General features: G+C 46.7%; 1 protein-coding gene across 3 annotated transcripts in view; it reads left to right on the forward strand.

Moving 5' to 3' along the window:
- The first annotated feature begins 1,543 nt into the window (after positions 1-1,543).
- LOC135217132 (uncharacterized) overlaps positions 1,544-26,787 on the forward strand; it is a 374,498-nt gene continuing 349,254 nt past the window's right edge. The window contains exon 1 of one of the 3 annotated variants that reach the window (XM_064252839.1): positions 1,544-2,484. The gene's annotated coding sequence lies outside the window, so the exon portion shown is untranslated. The remainder of the gene's footprint in view (positions 2,485-26,787) is intronic. The other 2 variants (XM_064252840.1, XM_064252841.1) reach the window with 2 other exon arrangements.

A 26,787-nucleotide genomic window follows, 5' to 3' on the forward strand; every position in this document is an offset into this window, starting at 1 on the left:
GCATATATGAAAATATATTAATTCCGAGGTAGAGCGAATTAGATATTAAAGGACATTTGTAGTTCGATATATGTATATGAATCACGGTAATGTGATAGACTTATATATATATATATATATATATATAATATCTATATATATATATTAATATACATACATACATACATACATACATACATACATATCCAATGTAGCACGAAGGAACATATACTTGAGAATATCACAAAATCCTCGTAAGAAGGTATGATACATACTGGGAAATGTTGACACCTTAATTTGTTTACCATGGTTAGAGTAAAAATGGATATATGGCAAATTATTCGTGGGTTTCCTACGTACTTTAACATAAGAATTTGTATTATTTCTAATAACTAAGACATCCAAAAATGGTGTACAATTATTTTCTCCATATTCTACTGTGAATTTTATGAATGGTACAAGATTATTAATTGTATACATGAAATCGGGAATATTTACATTTTTTTTTTTTTTGCAATACAAAAAAAAAAAAAAATGTCTACATATCTAACCCAAAACACCTAGAGAATAAATTTCTTGTACTAAATCTAGACTCAAAGACCTTGTAAGTATATGACAAAAGTGGCGTAAGAGGGTTCCTCATAGCCATACCAAATAATTGTACGAAAAATTACATACTGGAAAATGTTGACACCTTAATTTGTTTACCATGGTTAGAGTAAAAATGGATATATGGCAAATTATTCGTGGGTTTCTTTCTTACTTTAACTTGTAATATTTCTAATAACTAAGACATCCAAAAATCGTGTGCAATTATTTTCTTCATATTCTTCTGTGAATTTTACTGATGGTACAAGATTATTAATTGTACTCATGAAATCGGGAATATTTACATTTTCTTTTGCAATAAAAAAAAAATCGTCCACGTATCTAACCCAAAACACTTAGAGAATAAATTTCTTGTACTAAATCTAGACTCAAAGAACTGTAAATATATGACAAAAGTGGCGTAAGAGGGTTCCTCATAGCCATACCAAATATTTGTACAAAAAATTACCATTGAAAGTTAATTTATACACACACACACACACACACACACACACACACACACACACACACACACACACACATATATATATATATATATATATATATATATATATATATATATATATATATATATATATATGCACGTAAATTATGAGAAGTGGTGGCCTTCGAACTTTTAAACAGAAGTAGAAAATAGACTAATAAAGCCCAAAAAACACGTTGGAATTTGGAAAAAGGACATTGTGGCACACGTAGACATCCAAACAGCAATTACAGCGTCGACCAGGTTGCTTACGAAAACCAAAATCTAGAAAAGACAAACTAAAATTAATGATCTTCCCTGCTGTTTCAAACGAGGGTGAAGATAACCTTGACTTCCTTTCCTACGTATTATCATGGAACTAGGCTTTCTTCTTCTTTGTATTGATAAAATAGAAAGACAAAACATTTGCTTCAAGTTTGTGGTAAGATAGACGATGGAAATGTGAACAAGGAGGTCAAGGATAGCATTTTTGCGAATTTTAGATATATTTTGTTTATTTTAAATTTGTTACTCAAGTGATTTTCAGTTAAGTACATCTCCGTGTTTCGGCGTTACCGTGTTACACGGATTAATAACGAGTTAAAATGAAAGAAATGTGTCCATCTAAATAATGATGATGTAAATCTAAGTAATAGAGACATAATAGGGGCTAAGTGTTATCAAGTTAAGAGCAAGTGCCGTCACAAGTCACGGCAATCAACCACTGCATTGATCTCTCTCGGACACAGTAGCTTTAAAAACAGCTGTAGTATTCTGCACATTCTTGCAGTAATCTTTGTGATCGTGACGTAGGAACGCAGAATGAAGCAAAAAAAGAACCCATCTAACGAACAAGCCGGTATGCCTCTCATGTTTTCCTGTCATAGCAGCTGAAATAGCTACATCGTGCTATGGAACAAACGTTGTCTTAGAAAAGAAACCCGACCAGCAACGTTACGTTAATCGTGTCGCCTACCTAGAACCAGAGGACGTGGACCTAGTCCCAACAGAGCCATGAAAAACACCCGTCAATAAAATGTGGTTGAAAAGATCAAACAAACTTTGTGGGTAATTGTGGACATCATTCATGTTGTGATTGCTTGCGAAATCTTGATTGTGGCCGCCGCCGCCGCTGATGATTGGCGACAACAACAGCAGTGTTCATCATTCATGAAGTCAGCGAACAGAAATCAGGAGGTTGTTAGTGTTATGTTCATGTGTGCATTTGTTCGCTCTCCTGCTGTCACCACTCGAGCTTTGTAAACACTACTAGGTATACCTGGCCCTTACGCCACTGCCGTTAAGGACACTTGCCCCTTGTTAAAAAATGTCGTATACTAGTTAATAAAGGTAGTACTAGCTAGCTACTACCTACTCGTACGTCTCGGTTGCTGAAGCAATTCCTCACTCCGTGGCCCACCTACAGGAAAAAGGTAATGTAGCTAAGCATCTCTGTTCGGCTTCAGTAGCCTAACCTCCTACTTAGTAGTAGTAATACTACCTAGGCTAGCTAGTAGGTAGCCTAGGTACCTCTAATCAATAGCTTTACCTTAGGCCTAGGCCTCATCTCGTCTCTGATAGACTACCTAGGCCTAAAGCCTAGGCATCCACCCTCTATACTACAGCCTAGTAGTGCGTTTACCTTTCTAAGATCGCTCTGGTGGGGCCAGGTAGAAAAGGCAGAGTTGTCATAACTACGAGTATGTAGCCTAAGTCCCATTAAATGCTTCCCACAGATATAAACCTTCTTAGGAGGATTCACTTTAGACCTTAGGAGTCGAGGGAAAGGGTTAGCTTCTTCCCTGTTAGCCTAACTTTTTTTTTCTTTTTTTTTATTTCCAATTTTATTTGGCACAGGATATTGGTACGGCAGCCGTATCCCCAATTGCGATAGATAGGGTAAAAAACCGCATGGTACAGGGGTGGACCATGTACGATCAATGTGTACAACCCCCAAAAAAGTACATTATAACGAGTCCTGACATCGGAGATGGGCATCAGACGCGACTTGTTGTTGGTGAGAAACTGAGCTAAAGACCTCTACTCCGGTGTCAGGACACGTTATAATGTACTTTTCTTGGGTTTGTACACATTGATCGTACATGGTCCACCCCTGTACCATGCAGTTTTTTACCCTATTGGTACAGCAGTGAATTGCGCATGTGCCGATTTCAGACATCCTGCTGTACAAATACCTAACATAGTGTAGTGGGGGTACGTCAGGTTCTGTCAGTGGTCCCGTATTGCGCTATTGACTTGCTGTAGGTTTGGCAGTTTGCTAATCATGCGGCAGTTGTCATACACTGTTGCTAAGAGCTTTAGGTACGGCACTAGAAGATCAGCGACAGTAGTAGGCTAATAGGTAATAGTCGAACTGAATTGTTTCGCTGAACATGTTCAACTCAAAATGTCAAAGTGAAGCACCATACTGTCATCATCAAAGCACCAAAACATTTTGAGTAAATGAAAATACAAAAAAAATCACAATATAATACTACTTAGATTTTGATTATACCTAGGCTGTACATGAAAAATAAAACTAATCTATCTGTTCTCTTCAAATCTTCTTTGAATCTCCTCTGAACCGTGTAATAGGGTAAAAAACCGCATGGTACAGGGGTGGACCATGTACGATCAATGTGTACAACCCCCAAAAAAGTACATTATAACGCGTCCTGACATCGGAGATGGGCATCAGACGCGACTTGTTGTTGGTGAGAAACTGCGCTAACGACCTCTAAAAAGTTCTACCTTTACTCCGGTGTCAGGACACGTTATAATGTACTTTTCTTGGGGTTGTACACATTGATCGTACATGGTCCACCCCTGTACCATGCGGTTTTTTACCCTAATACATCAGTTTTCGCAGAAAAAACAGATGTTTTCAGGTTTCAATGAGCTGAAAAAAGCAATAGACATCTACAAAGAGTCAGACTTCCAGAAATTGTATATCCGTAGGTCACGAACGATCGAATCGGTCCTGAAAAGAGCTCCGAAGAGGAGATTCAAAGAAGACTTTAATAAAGTACACAGAAATCGTGCTCTGCTGTATTCATGGTAGTAAGGAAAACTACCAAAGTCAATCCTCTGGTAAACGGCCTAATCAATCATAAGTAATCATCCAAATCAGGTCTATATTTAACAGCATGTTTCCGGTATTGGACGCACTATTGACTGCTACACTACCTTACTAGCTTAGCTTCAAATCTTCTTTGAATCTCCTCTTTGGACCTCTTTTCAGGGGCGATTCTATCGTTCGTGACCTACGGATGTACAATTTCTGGAAGTTTGACTCTTTGTAGACGTCTGTTGCCTTTTTCAGCTTGTTGAAACCTGAAAACATCTGTTTATCGTGTATGCGCAATTCACAGCTGTGCCAATATCTATTGCAATCAGGGATACGGCTGTTGTACCAATATCCAGTTCGATTCTATTTAGCTATTTCTTCTTTTTCTTTCTATAATTATAGATGCGCTGAATGGCCTGTTGGCTCCGGTGTTTGGATTTGAGACATAATTTCATTAGTCAATCGAGCTACTATGCCCTTAGAAAAGACAACCACTCGTTCCTTCTTTGCATAACATTTTTATCAAAATCATCCAAGTCAGTCACAGGACTCACTTTCTCTTTTCTTTTTTGAAACACTGGAGATTCCACTATAGGGTAAACAACCGACTGGACTGGCCAACCCACTAACTACCGCGTTTATGGCCACCCTCCGAAAAAGTACTTTAACACGTCCTGACACCGGATATGTTCATGAGTTGTTGGTGGTGATAGCAGGAGCTCGAGACCTCTACTCTCCTTTTGAAGTAAGTATTTTCTCCAAAGTTAGAAATTAAGGCCATATTTTAAGATTAAACAGAGGGTAATGAAAAGTTTAGCCATATGCAGTGCACACTACCTCCATGATGCTTTCGAGATTTTTACTTACAACTCAGAATATTCAGAAGATTGACGCCATCTCGATTTTTGCGGAGTTGCTTGTTTCAATAAATTTCCCATTCCATGTGCTAAATCCGCACACCACTTGTACCCATAGACACTGGGGCACTATCTTCACAAAAATCGTAAACAACGACTTCCAACCACTACTTTTTAAAGGAAACTACAATTTTTGGTAGAAGAAGAAGAAGCGTACACTAGATCATTATTTAAATAAATAGTTAAACGGCAGTATAAGGTCATGAATTGCATAAATTTTTTATATATTCATGATTATTAATTTGAACATATTCGTTGTTGAAAAAGTAAATAGATTCCTGACCCAAGTATCAACAGTTTTGCTTGTGAATGGTACTTACGGTGTTGTTCGCACTCTTCAATTGTTCATCAGTGTTGCCAATTGTTGTGTTTACCCTCCAAACTGGGTATAAAACTTACACAAAACCGGGGAATAAATGAAATTAGTGTATCTATTTGTAATATACATGTATATGCATATTAGAACAATTTTATCATTATTGCATTACTATGACAACTAGAATTCATGGAAACAGTTTTTAAAAGCATCGGCATAAGTGTGAAGCTCCACTAGATTGGCAACGATGAGTCATTTTGCCGTAGTCTGCTTGTATGTACTTCAGAAATATCTGTAATTTTTTGGGGTTAATTTAGTTGCAAAAAATGGATAATAGACATGAATTAAATAGACATTTTGAAGTAACAAAGTAAAGTTAAACTAAATAATGAATAAAGTAAACAATTAAGGGAATAAAGCTTTGCACCTCATAAACAGAGTATATTCGTGTGCTGCCCTTAACTGTGTTTGTGGAGTGAGCGCTTAGGAACCAGGAACTGCAATGTAGTTTAAGTGCAATTTGGAGTGAATTAAGACTAAAATATGTATAATTACAATCAAATAAGCACTGTGGAGTTTCAGTTGTGATGGTAGTAAGGATAAAATTGCCAATTACAAGGTAAAAATTAATTTCAGTTCAAACCATGACCCCGGGAATAAGAAGTTTCATACGTTCACTAATATAGGCAACAAAATGTTGTTTTATTGTGCTGATTACAACTGCAATCTTGAGTAAGATCAATAAACATTATATATATATGCTAACATTGTTAAATGAGAGCTGGGAAGGCTGGGAAAGATGGTGGCTTGGCTGTGGTTACGATCGGCACGTCACGCGGTTGTCGCCATATTGGATTTCAAAACTGCCTTGAAAACATATTTGTTCCAATACGTATACAAACCCTCGGTCCTTTAACAATAGGAAGCTACTTAGCGGCAGCTGAACCGGTCGTAAGCTTCGAACAAGGGGGTTTGGTAGTTAACTACTTGTCCGGCAATTGGCGGCCAGCTCGACTTCGAGGAGAGGAGTCACTTTGTTTTCAGCTGCGTTGGTGGATAGACATGCTGCTCGCCTCTCTGCCTGCTTCAAGTCGTATGCTTGGCTTTCTTCACTTCATGAAGGCTTTTTCTCTTTCTATTACTCAGTGTGAATGTACAAAGCCTGCGTAAGTACGTATCTATTTTTTGTATATCAAACTCGGTGATTATTGTCAGTGATAATGGAATCCCGAGAGCTGTAGAGAGACCCCCTCGCCCCCCCATTAGCCGTAGATTGTGCCCTGGTGTGGAGGGCCGTAAATGTAGGGCCTTTCGCCCCTCTGTAGAGGTTGATCCTCATGAATTTTGCATTTGGTGTCGAGGGCGAGAATGCTCTCGCACCGAGCCATGTGATGTATGTGTTGTATGGTCGGAGGAGCAGTGGGAGCGCTATGGGGGGGAGGAAGAAACCTCGTAAGCCGGACAAGGAGTCATCGTAGGGTTCTCCTGTTACTCCCTTGGTTACGGACAAGTCTTCTTCTTTTCTCCCTCCATATCGGCTCCCTCGTATGGCTCCTTCCCCTTTGGGGGCGGTTGTTATCTCACTCCTTCTCCTCTCTTGATCAGTCGAGCGTGGAGGATGGGTTTAGGTACCCCGATGTTCAGTTGTATTCGGGGTCATCCGTTCGCTCGGGGTGGGAACTGTCTCCCCCCCCAGGTGAGGGGTGATCCCCCCTTCTTACTAACCCGACTCTGTTTCCTTCCTCAGATCTGCTTGCCACGGAGGATGATCTCGGCCGGGCCTGGTACTCGCTGGGGCTCCAAGGGACACAGAGTGTTCAGGGGCTGTTGAGTCATATGGCAAGAGAGGCCGGGCCGGTAACTCACGGCCCGACCACCACGACAACCACGATGGTGTCCACGCCTGGCTATGCTGCTCCACCTCACCTGGTCTATACCCAGCATGTCGCCATGGTTACCCCGACAGCTGCTGTTCAGGTGCCGCCTGGTTTTGCCGCTCTTGCTCCAGCCCCAGCCCCTGACTTCCGGTGTCCCAGGAGCTCTCCCCTGGACCTGCCTCCAGTACAGAGGATGCCGCTGGTTCCTGCTCTGCCTCCTGTTCCTGAGATTGCTGCTGCTCCAGTTCCAGTACCAGTTCCTGCCGCTGTTGTTCCTGCCCATGGTGTTGCTGCTCCCACCCCAGGTCCTTCTGGACAGGTGCAGTCGGGCCCTGTTGCTTCGGCAACTGCCCCGGCTCCGTCCTGGATGGAAGACCTGATGGTGGTCCTGAGGAAGCTGACGAAGAAGGGGAGGAAAATGTCGTCGTCATCTTCATCGCCTTCTTCATCGTCGTCTGCCGCCGCTTCCCCTTCGTCTTCTAAGACCCCACAGTCGAAGAAGATGGTAGCCTCCTCCCACCCTAAGAGGGCTCGCCCTGAGACTTCTAAGGGTCCGTCCCACTCCGGTGGGATGGTTGGGACTTCCGCTGGTCCTCCTGTTCCTTTGGGAACAGGGCCTGTCTCTCCTTCCGCAAGGAAGAAGACGATGGGGACCGGAGGAGCGCCAGCTAACACTGGTACCTCCTCGCCTGGTGCCAGAGGTACTGCCTCGGCGCCAGGTACCGTCTTGGCCTCTCGTTCGCGCCAAGTTTATGGTCACCTGGGGGTGACAGTGCAGCCAAGACCCAGGCAACCAAGTCCGCTCGACGCCAGGATCCAGGCACGGAGCGGAAGACTGGCGGGAGTCGCCCAGGTGACTCCCACCAGACCAGCGATCGCTCTCGCGGCGATCTGCCGGTACCCAGGGTTGACGCGATGGTCCCAGACCAGCCGCAGGCTGAGGTGAGGAAGCGGTCCCCTCGGTCGCCTGGCAAGTGGCGTGACGCGCCATGAGGACAGGCCTCGCTCCCACCACGACAGCGGACTCTGCTGGTCCCCTGACCGCCGCTCCTACCGGGACCGGGCGGAGAGGGGGAACAGCAGCAGCTCTTCTGACGCTCGGGACCATCGCCGCTGTTCTCGGTCCAGTCGCTCTCCCTGGGAGAGCCGCTCGACCAGGCCTGCAGCTCGATCGCCACCGCGGGTTGGCGATCATCTGCAGCCCCCCTAGCACACCGGTTCTGCCAGTGGGCGAGGGGGCGGGCGTCAGGTCTACCTCTCCTATCCCTTCAACTTCCTCGGGCTACACCGGGAAGAGCAAGGCGACCAGGATTGATCGTGAGGGGCGCGCTCCTCGCGATCTGCCACGACGCCCTACGAACCTGGCGCGGTCCTAGGACCGACCAGATCGTACGCGCAAGTGGCAGGAGGAGACCATGAGGGGTCTGTTGCGGTTCCTCCTCTGGAAGGAGGAAGGTCTCGGGAGGCGTTCTCGCTGGATGGGCTTGATGGTCCGTCTCCGCAGGACCCAGTCACTCCCGAGATCCAGAGGTCACTCGCTGAGGTTATTGCGCTGTTCCGTCAGCACAACTACCTCGGGGAAGGATCACTGCTCCCACCTTCCGAGCCTACATCGGGTTTGGAGTCGTTCTGGGGACCCAAAAAGGAACCCAGGACGACGGTGGGTCTGCCGCGATCAGCCTTGGCCGACAGTGTGCTCAGCCAGGTGGACGCTCTCGTCTCCATACAGGAGGGTTCGCTTCGGTCCGGCAGGTCGTCCAAGCTCCTTTCCCCACCTCTACCGCGACAGAGGCACTTCTACATGCCTTCAGAGGACCCTCTGCCGCCCAAACAGGTTAACCTGGAATTATCTAGGGTAACTCCGGGGGTGCCTCTGCAGCAGCTCCTGTCGGAGAACCTCTGGTTCTCGCAGCAGGAGGCACTTGCCTTGGAATCTACCGCTATGGCAGCATTCCAAGCAGTCTCGTGGATAGACCTGTGGTCCCTCACAGTATCTAAAGCCGCGGCCCCCTCGGGAAACATCACTCCTGAAGGGGACCCGTTTTTCCAGTCTGGAGGTAGGGCTATCTCCTACTTGGCTCCACCAGATGGGTAACCTGTGGGCCAACCTGGTACTGAGGCGTAGGGACGCTGTCCTCGCTCGAGTGACCAGGGTGGCTGGGCGGGAGGCGGCCTTGGGTCTTCGCAATGGACCGGTGCGGAGTTCCTCCTCTCTCTCTCCCAGAGAGATGGTGGACGCTGCTGTGGAACAATGGCGCACTGACGAGAGTGACCGTTTAGTCCACCAGGCAGTCTCGAAGGTGGCTTGGCAACCTCGAATGACTGTGGCTAAGCCCAAGAGTTTAGCTAGCGCTTCCTCTGCGGCTAAGACGATACGATCGCTTCGTCAAAGCCAAGATGAAAGACTCTGCCTTCGACTTTGACTGTAAGGAGTGACCGTAACCAGCCCTCCTCCCAGTCCTCCTTCTCTCGAGGAGGAACCGGGAAGAAGAAGTCAAAGAGAGGAGGGAAATGCTAGGGATGGCATTCCCCCTTACCTGCTGCCAGAAGGGGGGGTTGCCTAGTGAGCCATTGGATAGTGAACGTCCTTTGGGAGGGATATTTGCTACCCTTCGAGTCTCGGCCACCCCTCACCTCCAACCCGGTCCATCATCATCAGACGTACGTTCCTGGTTTGACCTAGGACGTGGCGCTTTGACAGGAAGTAGAAGCCATGCTGAGGAAATGAGCTGTGGAGATTGTATGGGATCAGTCGCCGGGCTTCTACAGTCGACTTTTCCTGGTGGAGAGTCCTCGGGGGGCTGGCGCCCGGTGATAGATGTCTCTCCCTTGAACCGATTCATTCGCCAGACTCTGTTCACGATGGAAACAGCACGGTCAGTGCTCGATTCCATCAGGGAGAACGACTTCATGCGTTCTGTGGATCTGAAGGACGCGTATTTCCAGATACCCATCCATCAATCCTCCAGGAAGTACCCCCGCTTCCTCCTCGACGGGACTGTGTACCAATTCAGGGCACTTTGTTTCGGTCTCTCAACCGCCCCACAGGTGTTTACGTAAGTGTCCGCACTGGTGTCGGCTTGGGCCCACTCGGTAGGGATACGTCTTCTGAGGTATCTCGACAATTGGTTAGTCCTGGCGAGCTCCCGCTCACAGTTGCTACAGGTCAGAGATCGACTCCTCGAATTCTGCCATGATCTGGGGATCGTAGTGAATTACGAGAAGTCAGATCTCGAGCCCAAGCAGAGGATGAAGTACCTGGGCATGCTGATCGATACGGTAGCAGGCCGAATCTTCCCCGCAGATTCACGGATAGCAGGTTCAGGGAGGCAGCAAGACGGTTCCTGTCCCTACAGGAGCAGCCAGCTCAGCAGTGGCAGGTCGTGATCGGTCACCTGTTGTCTCTCGAGAAGTCAGTCCCTCACGGGCGTCTTCACCTGCGGTCTCTTCAATGGAGACTAAAGGAGTGTTGGTCACAGGCAAGAGACCCACCCACCTTTCATCCCTGTGTCTCTCACGGAGGAGGTGAGGCAGGACCTAGCCTGGTGGCTGGATGACGGGTACCTCGTAAGAAGAGTGCCTCTCTCTCTCTCTCTCTCTCTCTCTCTCTCTCTCTCTCTCTCTCTCTCTCTCTCTCTCTCTCTCTTCTCTCTTTCCCCCCCCCCCCCCCCCCCCCCCCCCCGGAGATGTTGCTGTTGCTGTTCTCAGGCGCATCGACCGAGGGATGGGGCGCACTCCTGGAGGAGTTGCTGGCTGCGGGTGTGTGGAACCATCGCGACAAGCACCTTCACATCAATGTCCTGGAGTTCAAGGTGGCGTTTCTCGCTCTCCAAGAGTTTCAAGATTGTCTGGTGGGACACTCAGTGGTGTTGATGAGCGACAACACTACAGTAGTGGCATATGTCAACAAACAGGGGGGCCTAGTGTCCCTCCCGTTGCATCAGTTGACGCTGCAGGTGCACGAGTGGACCGAGGCACACTCGGTAGAGCTGTCAGCCCGTTACATTCCACCTCATGCCTAGGCCTAAAGCAAAATGACTCCTCTCCTCGCAGTCGAGCTGACCGCCAACTGCCGGACAAGTAGTTAACTACCGAACCCCCTTGTTCGAAGCTTACGAACGGTTCAGCTGCCGCTAAGTACCTTCCTGTTGTTAAAGGACCTCAGGTTTGTATAGTTAGGAAAAATACAATTTTCGACAAATTATTTTACAAAGACCTCACATGCTTATTTTTGTTCGTATGGTGCTTTCGTATATCACATTATGTTGACGAAACTTCAATCTTGAATGGTATGCTTAAAGATGTAATTGTATTCTTGTTTCACCAATTAAGTATTGAGTGAATAAGGCTGAGCCACGTGATGACGATGGCTCCACTGGGGTTTTTCCCCTATTCACTCGATATTTAATTGGTAAAACAAGAATACAATTACATCCTTAAGCATAGTACCATTCAAGAGATTGAAGTTTCGTCAACATGATGTGATATATCGAAGCGCCATACGAACTAAAATAAACGCGAGATCTTCGTAAATTATGTTTTCATACAATCAACTTACCTGTCAGATATATACTTAGCTAAGACTCCGTCGTCCCCGACAGAAATTCAGATTTCGCGCCACTCGCTACAGGTAGGTCAGGTGATCTACCGGCCTGCCCTGGGTGGCAGGACTAGGAACCATTCCCGTTTTCTATCATATTTTCTCTGTCGCCGGTGGTATCAACATCGTTGTTACTACCTCCTGACTGGAATTCGCTTTTCAAGACTTTTTGATCAACTTTATTGGGTATTTTGGTGACGTACCTGGATCGTTGTTTTGGCATTCGCTACCGTGGACTGGATTTGGACTTGCTTTTGCTTTTTCTGCTAGAATGTCTGATTCAAGTGTTAGTGTGAGTGTGTGTGAATGTAGGCTGCAATGTGAGGATACCGAAGGCTTCGGTTGATCCTCACACTGCATGTCGAAAGTGTAGGGGGTTTGATTGTTCTTTAGCTAACACCTGTAATGAGTGTGAAAGGTTGAATGCTAATGAATGGAAGACTCTAACTTCTTACTTGAAGAAGTTAGAGAGGGATAGAATTAGACGGGCTGCACATAAGGGTGTAAGTACAAGGCCTATTGAGCCTTTTTCTGAGTCTAACTCTCCTGTTATTAATTATTTTGATTCTCCCTCTGTATCTGAACCCTCACAGGCTTTGCATTCAGATTCGGCTTCTGAAATCGCCGATCTGAAGGCTACTCTTCATAAGATGAGGACAAAAATGGCGGCCATGCAAGGTCGTGGAGAATCCCCACCAGTCAGGCGTCCCTTCAGCAGGCTCTGTTTCGCAACAGACTGCTCAGGACCGCTTCAAGAGGAGAGTCCTGCGAGAGTGTTTCTCTTCGTCCGGTTCTCCTTCACCTAAACGAGGGTGGAAGGACTCAGACCTGTCTAGGCCACTGAAAAGGCATTGGAAAGAACCCGCTTTTGACTCGAGCCCGAAATGCTTCTCTGAGGAAGCTCCCTCATCTATCAAGAAGGCAAAGAGGGTCTCGACGTATCCACAATCTGAAGTTGAGGATCATACACCTTCGAGGTCTCCTGCTTCTCCCATTGAAGAGGACGCTGGTTTGGCTTCAAAGAGGATAATAGCTGTACAAAAACAATTTGCCTCGTAAAAAGGACGCTAGGCTTCCTATTAAGAAGTCTCTTCTCTTTCTCCTGCCAGGCGTGAGACTCCGGCCAGAAGTGAGGCCTCCTCTTCCAGGCGCGAAGCGTCCGCCAGGCTTATGGTTCCAGATAGACTAGAAAAGTCTTACAGGTACGAACAGCTTTCTAGGCACGAACAGCCTACTAGATATGAAGATCTATCTAGGCATGAAGAGCCTTCCAGGCGCGAGACGTCTTCCAGGTGCGAAGAGCCTAACAGGCGCGAGGCGCCAGCCAAGCTCGATGTGCCAGACAAGGATCCTGACAGGCGCAAGGCGCCAGCCAGGCGCGAGGCGCCAGCCAGGCGCGAGGCGCCAGCCAGGCGCGAAGCGTCAGTCAGGCGCAAGGCGCCAGCCAAGCGCGAGGAGCCAGCCAAGCGAGAAGCGCCAGCCAAGCGCGAAGCGCCAGCTAAGCGCGAGGAGCTAGCCAGGCGTGAGAAGTCAAGCAGGCGCGAGGCACCATGTAGACTTGAGAGAGAGACTGTTCACTCGATGAGTCCTTCTCCTAGTAGGAGTTTGTCTCCCGCAGAGAGAGAAGTTTGTGAAGATCCTCTCGTATTTAAAGCGGATTCTCCTCCCGGTTTGGACGAAGATTCGGAAGACGAGGCTAATGGTAGAGAAGGTTTCTCTAACTATAAAATTTTGACAGCCCTTCTATTGCAAGAGTATGGAGATTCTTTGACTCCTGCTGCTCCTCCTTCTCCTCGATCGCTATTTTCGAGTGCAATTGTGCCAAAGTCTTCGTCGGTTCTGAAGATGAGACCAACTATCTCTATGAAGAGAGCTCTACAGTCTCTTGACAAATGGATGTTGACAAAGAAGGAACTGGTCAGAACCACCTTCTGTATGCCTCCAACCATACTTTCTGGGAAAAGAGGTGTGTGGTACCGAACTGGGGAGAACATGGGCCTTTCTCTCCCAGCCTCGGCTGAAGCTGATTTTTCAACCTTAGTTGATTCCTCGCGTAGACACGCATTGAATGGAGCTCGTATGACTTGGTCTATTTCTGAGACTGATCATCTCCTCAAGGGACTCTTCCATATTTTGGAAGTCTTTAATTTCCTAGACTGGTCCCTTGGGGTGATGTCAAAGAAAGCCCATGACTCGGAAGGTCTAGACCCCGAAGTCATTCTTAGTATACTGTCATGTATTGACAAGGCAGTACAAGACGGATCGGGAGAAGTCTCCTCCCTCTTTGGAGCGGTTCTCCTTAAGAAGAGGATTATATTTAGTGCTTTTCTAACCAAGGCTGTTTCACACTCTCAGAGAGCAGCCCTGGTTTTTGCTCCCATGTCAGACTTTTTGTTTCCTTCTCAGTTAGTGAAGGACATTTCTCGCTCACTGACTGAGAAGGCGACACAGGATCTTCTCCTTCAGACTGCAAGGAAGAAGAGACCCCCTGTTGCGGTTGAGAAGAAAGGACCTACTTCTACTGTTCAGCCCTTTCGAGGAGGCCCTCCCTCCAGAGCTCCCTCAAAAAGGAGAGGTAGACCTGCTTTCCGTTCCTTTAAGAAAGGGAAATGAGACAGCCAGCCTCCAAACACCAGTAGGTGCCAGGCTACTCGAATTTGCAGACGCCTGGACACTCATAAACTCGGACGCCTCGTCGATGTCAATAATCAGGAAGGGATATCTTATCCCCTTCCAGGACAGTCCTCCATAACGACTATTCCGCGGGAACTGTCAGCCAGATACAGGGACCCTGTACTGAGGGATACTCTTCATCTGATGGTGGATCAAATGTGGGACAAAAGAGCTATAGAATTAGTACTGGATCAAAACTCTCCGGGGTTTTACAATCGTCTTTTTCTGGTCGCAAAAGCCTCGGGGGGCTGGAGACCGGTACTAGACGTCAGTGCTCTAAACAAGTTTGTTCTAAAGGAGAAGTTCTCTATGGAGACTTCGGCTTCAGTCCTTGCGGCTTTACGACAAGGAGATTGGATGGTGTCTCTGGATCTCCAGGACGCTTATTTTCATGTTCCGATTCACCCTTCTTCGAAGAAGTACCTCCGTTTCATGACGGGGGGAAGGATCTTTCAGTTCAGGGCCTTGTGTTTCGGCCTGTCCACAGCTCCTCAGGTCTTCACAAACCTGATGAAGAATGTGGCGAGGTTTCTTCACCTCAAAGGCGTCAACATCTCTATGTATCTGGACGATTGGCTCATCAGGGCCAGAACAGAGAGACAGTATTTGGAGGACCTTACTTTGACCCTAAACCTGATAAAGTCGTTGGGACTACTCGTGAACCTCGAGAAGTCACAGCTGATCCCCAGACAGAACTTAGTCTATCTGGGGATTCAGATGGATTCTCGGGGTTTTCGAGTATTTCCTTCGCAAGAGAGAATCGTGAGAGGCTTGGAGAAAGTCTCTCTCTTCTTAGGGAAAGAACGAACTTCGGCGAGGGAATGGTTAAGGCTTCTAGGAACCCTTTCCTCGCTCGAACAGTTCTTTCCTCTAGGAAGACTTCATCTTCGTCCTCTTCAGTTCTTTCTAAGGAGATCTTGGAATTGGAAGACGGGACTTCTCTCCGACAGTTTTCTCCTTCCAATGGAAATGAAACCACACCTGGAATGGTGGTTGTCCCCTCTAAAAGAGAACAAGGGAATTTCTCTGGAAATTCCGAACCCAAGCCGAGTGTTATATTCAGACGCATCGGAGAAGGGTTGGGGAGCAACTCTAGGACCGAGAGAAGTGTCAGGCACCTGGAAGGCAGCACAGGTGTCCTGGCACATAAATTGCAAAGAACTTCTAGCAGTACACTTGGCTCTAAAGTTCTTCGAACCATTTGTGACAAACAGTGTGGTCCAAGTGAACGTGGACAACACTACTGCTCTTTCCTACATTCGGAAACAAGGAGGAACACACTCCTTGTTCCTATACAAAATAGCAAGAGATCTGCTACTTTGGACCTCCCAGAGGAACATCTCCCTCCTAACAAGATTTGTTCAGGGAACAAGGAACGTCAGGGCAGACAGGCTGAGCAGGAGAAGCCAGGTCCTTCACACGGAGTGGACCCTTCACTCAGAAGTGTGTCAGAGTCTTTGGTCTCTTTGGGGCACTCCTCATGTAGACCTGTTCGCCACATTCCTTTCCAAAAGGCTGGAAGTCTTTTGCTCAGTGGTGGAAGACCCAAGAGCTCTCGTGGTCGACGCCTTCCTGCTAGATTGGTCTCATGTAGACGTGTGCGCTTTTCCCCCTTTCAAAATCCTGGGGCAAGTATTGAAAAAGTTTGTAACATCCAACGGAACAAGAATGACCCTGATAGCCCCCTTTTGGCCAGCACAGGATTGGTTCGCAGAGGTGCTGGAGTGGACAGTAGACTTCCCCAGATCCCTTCCAAGAAGGATGGATCTTCTCAAACAGCCACACTTCGAGAGGTATCATCAAAACCTCCCCGCTCTCGATCTGACTGCCTTTCGACTATCGAAAGACTTGTCAGAGCGAGAGGGTTTTCTCACAAGGCTGCAGGCGCTATCGCTAGAGCCCGCAGAGCTTCCACTAGACGAGTCTATCAGTCTAAGTGGGAGGTTTTTAGAAGGTGGTGTAAGTCTAAGAAGTTGTCCTCCTCCAGTACCTCTGTAACCGAAATCGCTGATTTCCTTTTGTTCCTGAGAGAGGACTCTCACTTGTCTGTATCTACTATAAAAGGATACAGAAGCATGCTTTCGGCAGTCTTCAGAAATAGAGGCCTAGAGCTTGCTGACAATAAAGATCTACACGATCTTATTAGATCGTTTGAAACCACAAAGTCTAGAGAACCAGCTCCTCCCAGCTGGAACCTTGATGTGGTCCTCAAGTTTCTTTCGTCTGAAAGATTCGAGCCTCCTCATTTAGCTTCGTTTAGGGATTTAACAAGGAAATGCTTGTTTCTCTTATCTCTTGCGACAGCCAAAAGAATTTGTGAACTTCATGCCCTAGAAGATGAAGTCGGATTCAACAGAGACTCCGCCTTCTGCTCGTTTAGAACACTTTTTCTAGCAAAAAACGAAAACCCCTCGAATCCCTGGCCCAAGAGATTCAAGATTAAAGGCTTATCAAGTCTCATTGGTAGAGAAACAGAAAGGTCTCTTTGCCCTGTAAGAGCCCTGAAGTTCTACTTGCACAGGAAGAAACAAATGGGAGGCTCTAGACAAGGTCTTTGGTGTTCGATTAAAGACCCCACAAGAATCATGTCAAAGAATGCATTAGCTTTCTTCGTAAGGAGCGTCATTACAGATGCTCACAAGTTCTGTCCTGACGACTCTTTTCCACTCGTAAGAGTAAAGGCTCATGAAGTGAGAGCAGTGGCGACATCTCTCGCTTTTCAGAAGAATATGTCGCTAAAGAAAATCCTTGATACGACATATTGGAGGTGCAACTCGGTATTTGCATCTCACTATCTGAAAGACGTTCGCGTGACCTATGAGAAATGTTTTTCTCTGGGGCCTTTCGTATCGGCGGATACGATACTGGGTACGGGAGCAAACACCAATCCTTAACTTTGTACATACCTTCTACTAGATATGTTCTAGATTTCTGCTGACAAAGAGGGCTCGATGCTGCACAGGCGGCCAGTCACTGTTGTTCAGTAAGGAACTCTTGTGATATCTTTTTGGAGGAGTATGGTAAAAAAAAATTTTTGGATTTTTTTTTGTATGTATGCGTATTGTGTTTTCGAGTTATGGTTGTTGTAATGAGTTTGGGGATAACTCAGAACAATTCTTTAGACTAACATGGTGGTTAGGATCAGGTGGTCGGGATTGGTTGTGTGCTCCTTCATAAGGTGTATTGTCATAGAAGTGGTCCAGTACCCCTTGACAAAGTCCTTTCAGGCTCTGCCGAGTAAGCGGTTCATATACCCATCGGCAGACCCACAAGAACTCTTAGCCATAGATCACATATCTCGCTAAAGTCTTGAGGTGATGCAGACTACCGGGCAACAGCCACGAAGTCTACCACCTATCAGGTAGGAACCAAGGTTTTTCTTTTATACCTACAACATATGTTGTTTACCTGTCTATTCCATATTAGCTGTCTCTTACCCTCCACCAAAGGGTGCCAATCAGCTAAGTATATATCTGACAGGTAAGTTGATTGTATGAAAATGATATTGTTATGATACAATAAAGTTTCATACATACTTACCTGGCAGATATATACGATTAATGGCCCACCCAGCCTCCCCTCCCCCCCCCGCAGGAGACAGGTGGAAGAGAGAAAATATGATAGAAAACGGGAATGGTTCCTAGTCCTGCCACCCAGGGCAGGCCGGTAGATCACCTGACCTACCTGTAGCGAGTGGCGCGAAATTTGAATTTCTGTCGGTGACGACGGAGTCTTAGCTAAGTATATATCTGCCAGGTAAGTATGTATGAAACTTTATTGTATCATAACAATATCATTTTCAAGGCAGTTTTGAAATCCAATATGGCGACACCCGCCTGAGGTATCGTTCGTAAGTGCAGCAGATCCAACATCTTTCCCAGCCTTCCCAGCTCTCATGTAAAAAATGTTAGCGATAGGAACATTTGTTGATCTTACTCAAGATTGCAATGGTAATCACCACAATAAAACAACATTTCTGGGCTCAGCTCGTGTCGCTGCGCGAAATATCCTTTAATCTATTATTTCTAGGGTAAATGTACTAACACATACCAGAGAATAAATAAATAAAGAAAAAGGTCAGTATAACTGACTCGCTCACCCTCCCAGAGAGTGTCGGTATGAACACTATGGCGAGTGAGACCACTACCACGAGCCAAATGCCAATAGAATCCTCCCACTACAAAATCCCCCAAGAGGGGAGCCGACCCACAGAGTGGGCAGCACCTACTACTACTACTCCATCCCATGCTGCCGACTGCTGCGCCTCTGGTGGCCATCCTTTTCAGTTAGCGCACACGATACACACGTGCCATTTTCTTCTCTGTGTTTTTGTGCCCTTTCGTTTGGATTTTATTACAATGGAGCGTGCAGCCATCGCAGCAGCTAAGTTAAGTACTCAGTGTTTATTGCTATTTGGTTTTTTCCGGCCCTGAGCACGTATTTGCCGTTTTTTAGGTATAAATACGATCTCTAGGTCGGAGCATGGCAGCATGGTTCTGCCTCGTGATGGGTCCGTTCTGGGTCTCCCATACCCAGAGCATCCCCTGTCTTTGTACGCTCTATTTTATTATCCGCTTTGTTTAGAGTAAGGTCTACACGGTTTGGTCATGCATGCATGTCTTTTACCTTATGTAGGCTCTTCCATCCAGACCCTAGCCACGGCTCTTAGTATCGGCATCGGCTAGCTTTGAGTGGTAGACTTGCCTTCGGGTTAGTCGTACACTCCTGGATTTTTTCTCCCCACTATTTGTTTTCTTTCTTTCATTTTATTATTCATTTTATTATCTATGTGATTTTGTTAGGTTAGTTAGGCGTCTGGCTCGCTTAGCCTAGGTCACGGCCTATTGGGCCTTTATGTTACCGCTGGTCAGCTCGGTTGCTTCCCGATAGCATCTCGCTGATCAGTTGGTTATGTTTTAGGCTTAGTTGTTGTTCTTATCGCCCCGTGGTCACTATGTGATCACGAGGCAGCCAGACGCCTGTCCAGTCACCTTTCCCCCCTCCCGCTCTTCCATAGAGTCGGGGGGGGTGGTTAGGCCTGCCCATGCTCGCTCCGCATACCCGAGCCTGCCTCCCTCTCTCCCCCCAGGCGGAGGGGGGTAGAGGGACGGGACAGACCCAGACTGGACTCGACCTCTCCGGCTCTCGGTCCGGTCGGATGTAAGGTGGGGGGGGGACTGGCCTTTCCCCCTCTCCATTACTACTTCGTCGCTCCGTTACTAGCCCGAGTCTGTATGCCCCCGCTCTTTCCCACCTTACTAGGGCTCCTTTACCACCGGAGGCCTGGCATCTAGCGGAAACGTGCTAAGTCTACCCCACGGGGTGGACCGGAACATACAGTCGGTCTCGTCTAACCTCTCCGTTTCACTGAGTTATCACTCCGCCACGGGGGGGGCATGGACTTAGTCCGGTACGTTCGAGCTTTTAGGTTTAAGATGTTAAGTTTATTTTAAGTACCTTAAACCATTCCCCCTCCCTTCTTTTCACCGGATACCTCCGGGGTTTATAGCCTATTCAGCTAGTTAAGGGAGGGGCTATGCCCGATTTTTTTCCGAGCTCCGGCATGCAATGGAGTTGTTCTGTCCTTTTAGCCTGTAAGTGATATTCTTTAAGATACTCATGTGTCTTTCCACTTACAGACCACCAACTGTGAGCATCCGGGATGCGCCGCCACACTTCAGGACCCGTGTGGACACGAAGTTTGCCGGTCCCATGCTCCATGCGCGACTCCGCACGGGGACATCCAGGTCTGGTACCATGAGACGTGTACCATATGTTACGATCTGGTGAGCCAGCTTTAGACGGGGTAAGTATTCCATCTCCGCTAGCTGGTCCGCATCTCTTTTAGTGCTTAAGTTTGCATCAATTACTCTAACTTAAGGAAAATTCAAAGGGCCTTATAGCCCTATAAGTTTAAGTTATACTTTAAGTTATCTTTAGTTTTAAGTTATTCTTAAATCTAATCGATACCCTCTCTTCCAGGCGCCGGCAGTGAGGGATACGCACTGGCAACCCTGCGGGCCTGGGTCGGCGGTTTCGGGAAGAACGCCGCCAAGGGTATGCCCTACATCCTGGAGAAAAGGTTGGCGGTACTAATCTTCCCCGGAGGCAAGGCGACAGGATACGTCGACCCAGCAGAGGCTGCCCCGACTATCGCCTTCATCCAGCACAGCTGGCTGCCTCATTGACTGACCAAGGGCCAGGATATCTCCTCGGAAGTCGCTACGTTGGATATTAATGTAGAACCTATGGTAGGTGTAGACGACCTGTTGGTCGAGGTAGGTAAGGTGGACACCCAAGGGATACCCTTGGGCGTAACTGTTTCTTACTCCTGCAACCTCTCCATCCTTCCAAGGCTTTACGGGTGATGAATTGTATACTCCTCCTGACGCTTCGGTTAGACCCAAGGTCAAGGGTCAAGCAGTGAAATCCTTGACAAAGACGTCGTCGTCGTCTAAGAAGACGACTTCGGCCTCATCCTCCTCTCGTAAGTCTCCGGCTAGGAATCCCGGAGCAGACAGATCTAAAGCTTCTGGGTCCGGCTCTAAGTCCTCGAGGAGTAAATCCTCCAGAGAGAGATCTCACACTCCGGCTGAGTCGTCAGTTCCGCTACCCTTGGTTCCAATTCAGAGCTACCCCTCCACCTCCGCAGCAGCTCCGGCTTTGGACTCCAATGCTGGCCTGTTACAACAGGTGGGCGACCTGGTTGGGTCTCTAAAGAGTAGCATGGAACAAATGATCTCTCGGTTGTCGGATAGGATTACTTCTCAAGACTCCATTATAGCCGGACTGAGCCAAGCTCCTCTAGCCTCTCCTCCACCTTCCAATGCAGGTGGAGCCCAGCTTCCCCCGTATGACTCGCTACCTCCGTTCTCGATGAACAACCCGTGGAGAGTAGCGTCATACGCCCCCTTCCAAGACGGACTCATTTCTATACCGGAATTTGGAACTCGAAGGATAGAGGACTTCGAGTTCTACCCGGAAGACCTTCAGCCTCCGTTCATCGGCTACGCAAGGCTCACCACCTCAGCCATGATTCGAGATGATGGGTACCAAAGGAGACGGTCCTCTATTCACGTGACCAGGCTCAGAGAGAATGGCTCAGGTGTTTAGAGGACATGGATTGTTCTAATACGAAAATCCAACCCTTCAAGAGTCCCTTTACGATCTTCACGATGGATGAGAGTACCCCGCTCCCTTTCCTGACTAAGATCGCGACGTCTACCATTCCAGCGGCCCAGAAGGGGGACCCCATGCCTCAACTGAAGGAAGCAGATCCTACATCTCCGTTACTTCCTTCAGCCGGAGAATTATGGGAAGACTTACCGAACACCTTCTCAGCTGCAAACTCAAACCTACTGTGCTATGGAGCAGTTTGGTGAAAAGCTACCCAGGCTTCCAGATAGCCTTATTCAGGCTGAATTTGACGCTAAATCGCGATTAGCCAGATCGATTAATTCTATGGCTATGACCGAGGTGGCCACCATAGCCTATGGTTCAGAGCCGCTTTTCAAGCTTATGACCAAATCCCTGACTCAAACGGTACAGTCAGATATGTTTGAGTTTGCCACTGCTAGAACGAATTGTAGGAAGCATGTCCTACAAGAAGCAACCATTCGGCACGAGCCGAATAGGTTACTCTCGTCAAGCATCTGGGGAGCAGATCTCTTCCCAGAAGCGATGGTGAAGGAAGTCCAGTCAGAGGCTACGAGGTTGAACCAGAGCCTTAAGGACCGTTGGGGCCTTACGGCTAGGAGGAGGCAAGATCTTGCAGCTAGAGGTAAAGGGCAAAGGAAACCCAGGCGTTTCCAGCCCTACCAGAAAAAGCAGCCACGCTTTTCTCAGCAAGTTCCGGCGGTTCCCTTAGTGCAAACAGCCCAACCCTCCACTTCAAAGGCTCAATCACAGCCAATTTACGTGATCTCCCCTCAGCCTCAGCCCTCCACCTCTTATGCCATCTCTCCAGCTTACAATCAAAACCTTCGAGAGTCAATCTTCACAGAAGTATGACCGCTCGGGTAAGGGAGGCAGAGGTAAACGTTCCTTTCGTGGGAGAGGATCGGGAGGTCCCTTTAATAGGGGAAAACACTTCAGAGGAGGCCGAGGAGGCTACCAGAACCAATGAAGAACTTCAGGTAGGAGGGAGGCTGTTTCACTTTCGCCACCGGTGGAACTTCAGCAAGTGGGCTCAGAGCATTGTGTCAAAAGGCCTGGGTTGGAGCTGGTTAACGAACCCACCTCCATCCAGGCCTTTTCCGTCAACTTCCTTCCAAAGAACTGACGGAGTATGCGGAGGATCTCCTTCAGAAAGGAGCTATAGCGAGAGTCAAAAGATTAAAATTTCAAGGTCGCTTGTTCAGCGTGCCAAAGAAAGGCTCACAAAAAGAAGAGTAATCTTAGACTTGTCCCGCTTAAACTTAGCCATTCGCTGCGACAAGTTCAAGATGCTCACGATCTCGCAGGTGCGGACCTTACTTCCCCGTGGGGCCGTCACCACCTTTATCGATCTTACAGACGCTTACTATCATATCCCTATTGCAAGACACTTCCGTCCTTATCTAGGCTTCAAGATAGGCGACCAGACATTCTCCTTCAAGGTAGTTCCTTTCGGGCTCAACGTAGCACCCAGAGTGTTTACGAAGCTGGCGGAAGTAGTTGTTCAACAACTCAGATCGCAAGGGGTTATGGTAGTAGCGTATCTCGACGATTGGTTGATCTGGGCTTCAACAGTCGAGGAATGTAACAAAGCAACACTGAAAGTGATTCAGTTCCTGGAATATCTAGGCTTCAAGATAAACAGGACCAAATCAAGACTCACTCCAGAGTCAAACTTTCAGTGGCTAGGCATTCAATGGAATCTATCCTCCCATACTCTGTCGATTCCATCGTCCAAAAGGAAGGAAATAGCAAAGTCAGTCAAGCAATTTCTAAGTCACAAACTGGCTTCAAGAAGATCTCAGGAAAGGATCCTGGGTTCTCTCCAGTTTGCATCAGTGAGAACATCCTAATGAAAGCCAAACTGAAAGACCTAACCAGAATTTGGCGTCTCACGGGCAAATATCAGGCCTCCAGGGACAAATTGTCCTCAGTCCCTCTGATTCTAAAGAATCGACTTCGGCGCCGTGGGCGAAAGTCAAGAACCTATCGGTGTCAGTGCCCCTTCAGTTTCCTCCTCCAGGGATCACTATCCACACAGACGCTTCATTAAGCGGTTGGGGAGGATATTCCCAGTTCAAAAAGGTTCAGGGAACGTGGTCACCTCAGTTCCGTCAGTTCCATATAAACGTACTGGAGGCAATGGCACTGTTCTTGACTCTAAAAAGGTTACGTCCGCCAAAGTACTCCACATAAAGCTAGTCCTGGACAGCGCAGTGGTAGTACATTGTATAAACAGAGGAGGCTCCAAGTCACGTCATCTAAACAATGTCATGGTAGCCATATTCTCCCTGGCGGACAAGTTCAGTTGGCATCTCTCCTCCACCCATATAGCTGGAGTGAGAAACGTCATAGCAGATGCTCTATCCCGATCAGTACCTCTAGAGTCGGAATGGTCACTGGACAACAGTTCGTTCCAATGGATTCTTCAGAGAGTTCCAGGTCTACATGTAGATCTCTTCGCATCCCAAGCGAACCACAAACTCCCGTGTTATGTGGCCCCCAACCTGGACCCTCTGGCCTATGCCACGGACGCCCTGGCTCTAGATTGGAACAACTGGGAGAAGATTTATGTCTTTCCTCCGGTGAATCTTCTCATGAAAGTGTTAAACAAACTCAGGACATTCAAGGGTCAAGTGGCTCTAGTAGCCCCAGACTGGCCGAAGAGCAATTGGTACCCTCTCATCCTGGAACTGGGTCTCCGCCCTCTTCGGATCCCCAATCCCAAGCTCTCCCAGTCAGTACAAACGAAGACTGTGTTCGCTTCCTCAGGGATTCTCAAAACCCTAACTTTATGGATTTTCATGAAGTTTGCAGCGAAAGAGATGCGAATATTGACCCTCAGAATATTCTCTTCTTGAAATTCAGATAAGAGAGATTCAACTTTGAGACAGTTTGATGCTGCTGTCAAAAAGTTAGCAACCTTCCTGAAAGAATCAGATATTAAGATCATGACAATCAATTCAGCTATATCCTTTTTCAGATCCTTATTTGAAAAAGGCTTAGCAGCTAGCACAATTACGACAAACAAGTCAGCCTTGAAAAAGATTTTTCAATTTGGGTTCAACATAGACTTGACAGATTCCTACTTCTCGTCTATTCCCAAGGCCTGTGCTAGACTTAGACCTTCTGTAAGGCCTACGTCAGTATCATGGTTCTTAAACGATGTTCTAAAACTGGCTTCAGAAACCAATAATGACACATGCTCATTTATAATGCTGTTAAGAAAAACCCTATTTTTATTAAGCTTGGCCTCAGGAGCTAGAATTTCAGAACTGTCGGCTTTATCCAGAGATCCGGATCATATTCAGTTCCTTCCCACAGGGGAAGTGCTACTTTCACCGGAACGTAGCTTTTTAGCTAAGAATGAAGATCCTTTGATGAGGTGGGAACCATGGAAGGTACTACCCCTTCCACAAGATATATCTCTTTGCCCAGTTTCAACGTTACGAGCCTTTCTATCTAGGACCTCCTCATCCTCATCGGGTCCTCTCTTTAGGAGAGAAAAAGGTGGTACTTTATCTATTAAAGGCATCAGGCAACAAATCCTGTACTTCATTAAACAAGCCAATCCTGACTCTTTCCCAAAAGCACATGATGTCAGGGCAGTAGCCACCTCAATTAACTATTTCCAACATATGAACTTCGATGAGTTGAAAAAGTATACTGGATGGAAATCACCGACAGTGTTCAAACGTCATTACTTAAAGTCCTTGGAAGCCCTGAAATTTTCAGCAGTTGCAGCGGGTAACATAGTTTCCCTGACTCTGACTAATCCTTAGTAGAAGATTCAGTCCTCCTTTCTACCTGCCTCACCCAACAGTTCGTCTATTCCTGCCTTGTTCAATTACGATCACCTTGTGTCTTAGCTGCTTTGATGATGATATAGTGGGTGTCCCTTATTTTTTTGCTAGGGACACTCACATTGGTGATGATTACTGATCTCGTGGATGTCATCTCCTTATTTTTATGCTAGGAGATACATCTTATTATAATGGTTACGGGTTTTGTATATTAAGTCATATACATTCTTTTATATTTTATTATTGTTGAGTTTGTTTTATTCAAACTTGTATATTAATTGCTTTACATTGTTTTGATACATAAGCTTTACACAGATACCATTGTTGTACATATATGATATTTCTCCTGTATATATGTATATTACCTTAAGTTAAGAAATATTATTAGCATTAAGTATAATTAAGTAATATTTCTATTTGTATCACTGTGTATATGTATCTTTATTAGCAATTATATTGAATTATTTTTATTTTATCTTTTATTTGAGACCCTTTATATTTTGTTGAATTTCTTTACAATCTTGTCTATTTCTCTGGTACGATTTCGCGCAGCGACACGAGCTGAGCCCAGAAAAGGGATTTTGACGTAAGGAAAAATCTATTTCTGGGCGATTGGCTTGTGTCGCCAGCGAAATCCCGCCCTACCCATCCCATCGCCAAGATTGTCTGCTAACTTCAGGATGGCCACCAGAGGCGCAGCAGTCGGCAGCATGGGATGGAGTAGTAGTAGTAGGTGCTGCCCACTCTTGGTCGGCTCCCCTCTTGGGGGATTTTGTAGTGGGAGGATTCTATTGGCATTTGGCTCGTGGTAGTGGTCTCACTCGCCATAGTGTTCATACCGACACTCTCTGGGAGGGTGAGCGAGTCAGTTATACTGACCTTTTTCTTTATTTATTTATTCTCTGGTATGTGTTAGTACATTTACCCTAGAAATAATAGATTAAAGGATATTTCGCTGGCGACACGAGCCAATCGCCCAGAAATAGATTTTTCCTTACGTCAAAATCCCTTTTTGTTGCCTATATTAGTGAAAGTATGAAACTTCTTATTCCCGTGGTCATGGTTTGAACTGAAATTCATTTTTACCTTGTAATCGGTGGTTTTATCCTTACTGCCATCACAACTGAAACTCCACAGTGCTTATTTGATTGTAATTATACATGTTTTGGTCGTAATTCAATCCAAATTGCGCTTGAACTATGTTGCAGTTCCTGGTTCCTAAGCGCTCACTCCACAAACACAGTTGCAGGCAGCACACAACTACACGGATTATGAGGTGCAAAGCTTTATTCCCTCAATTGTTTACTCATTATTTAGTTTAACTTTAC

Source organism: Macrobrachium nipponense, chromosome 7 (assembly GCF_015104395.2).
Source record: "Macrobrachium nipponense isolate FS-2020 chromosome 7, ASM1510439v2, whole genome shotgun sequence".
Classification (NCBI taxonomy): domain Eukaryota; kingdom Metazoa; phylum Arthropoda; class Malacostraca; order Decapoda; family Palaemonidae; genus Macrobrachium; species Macrobrachium nipponense.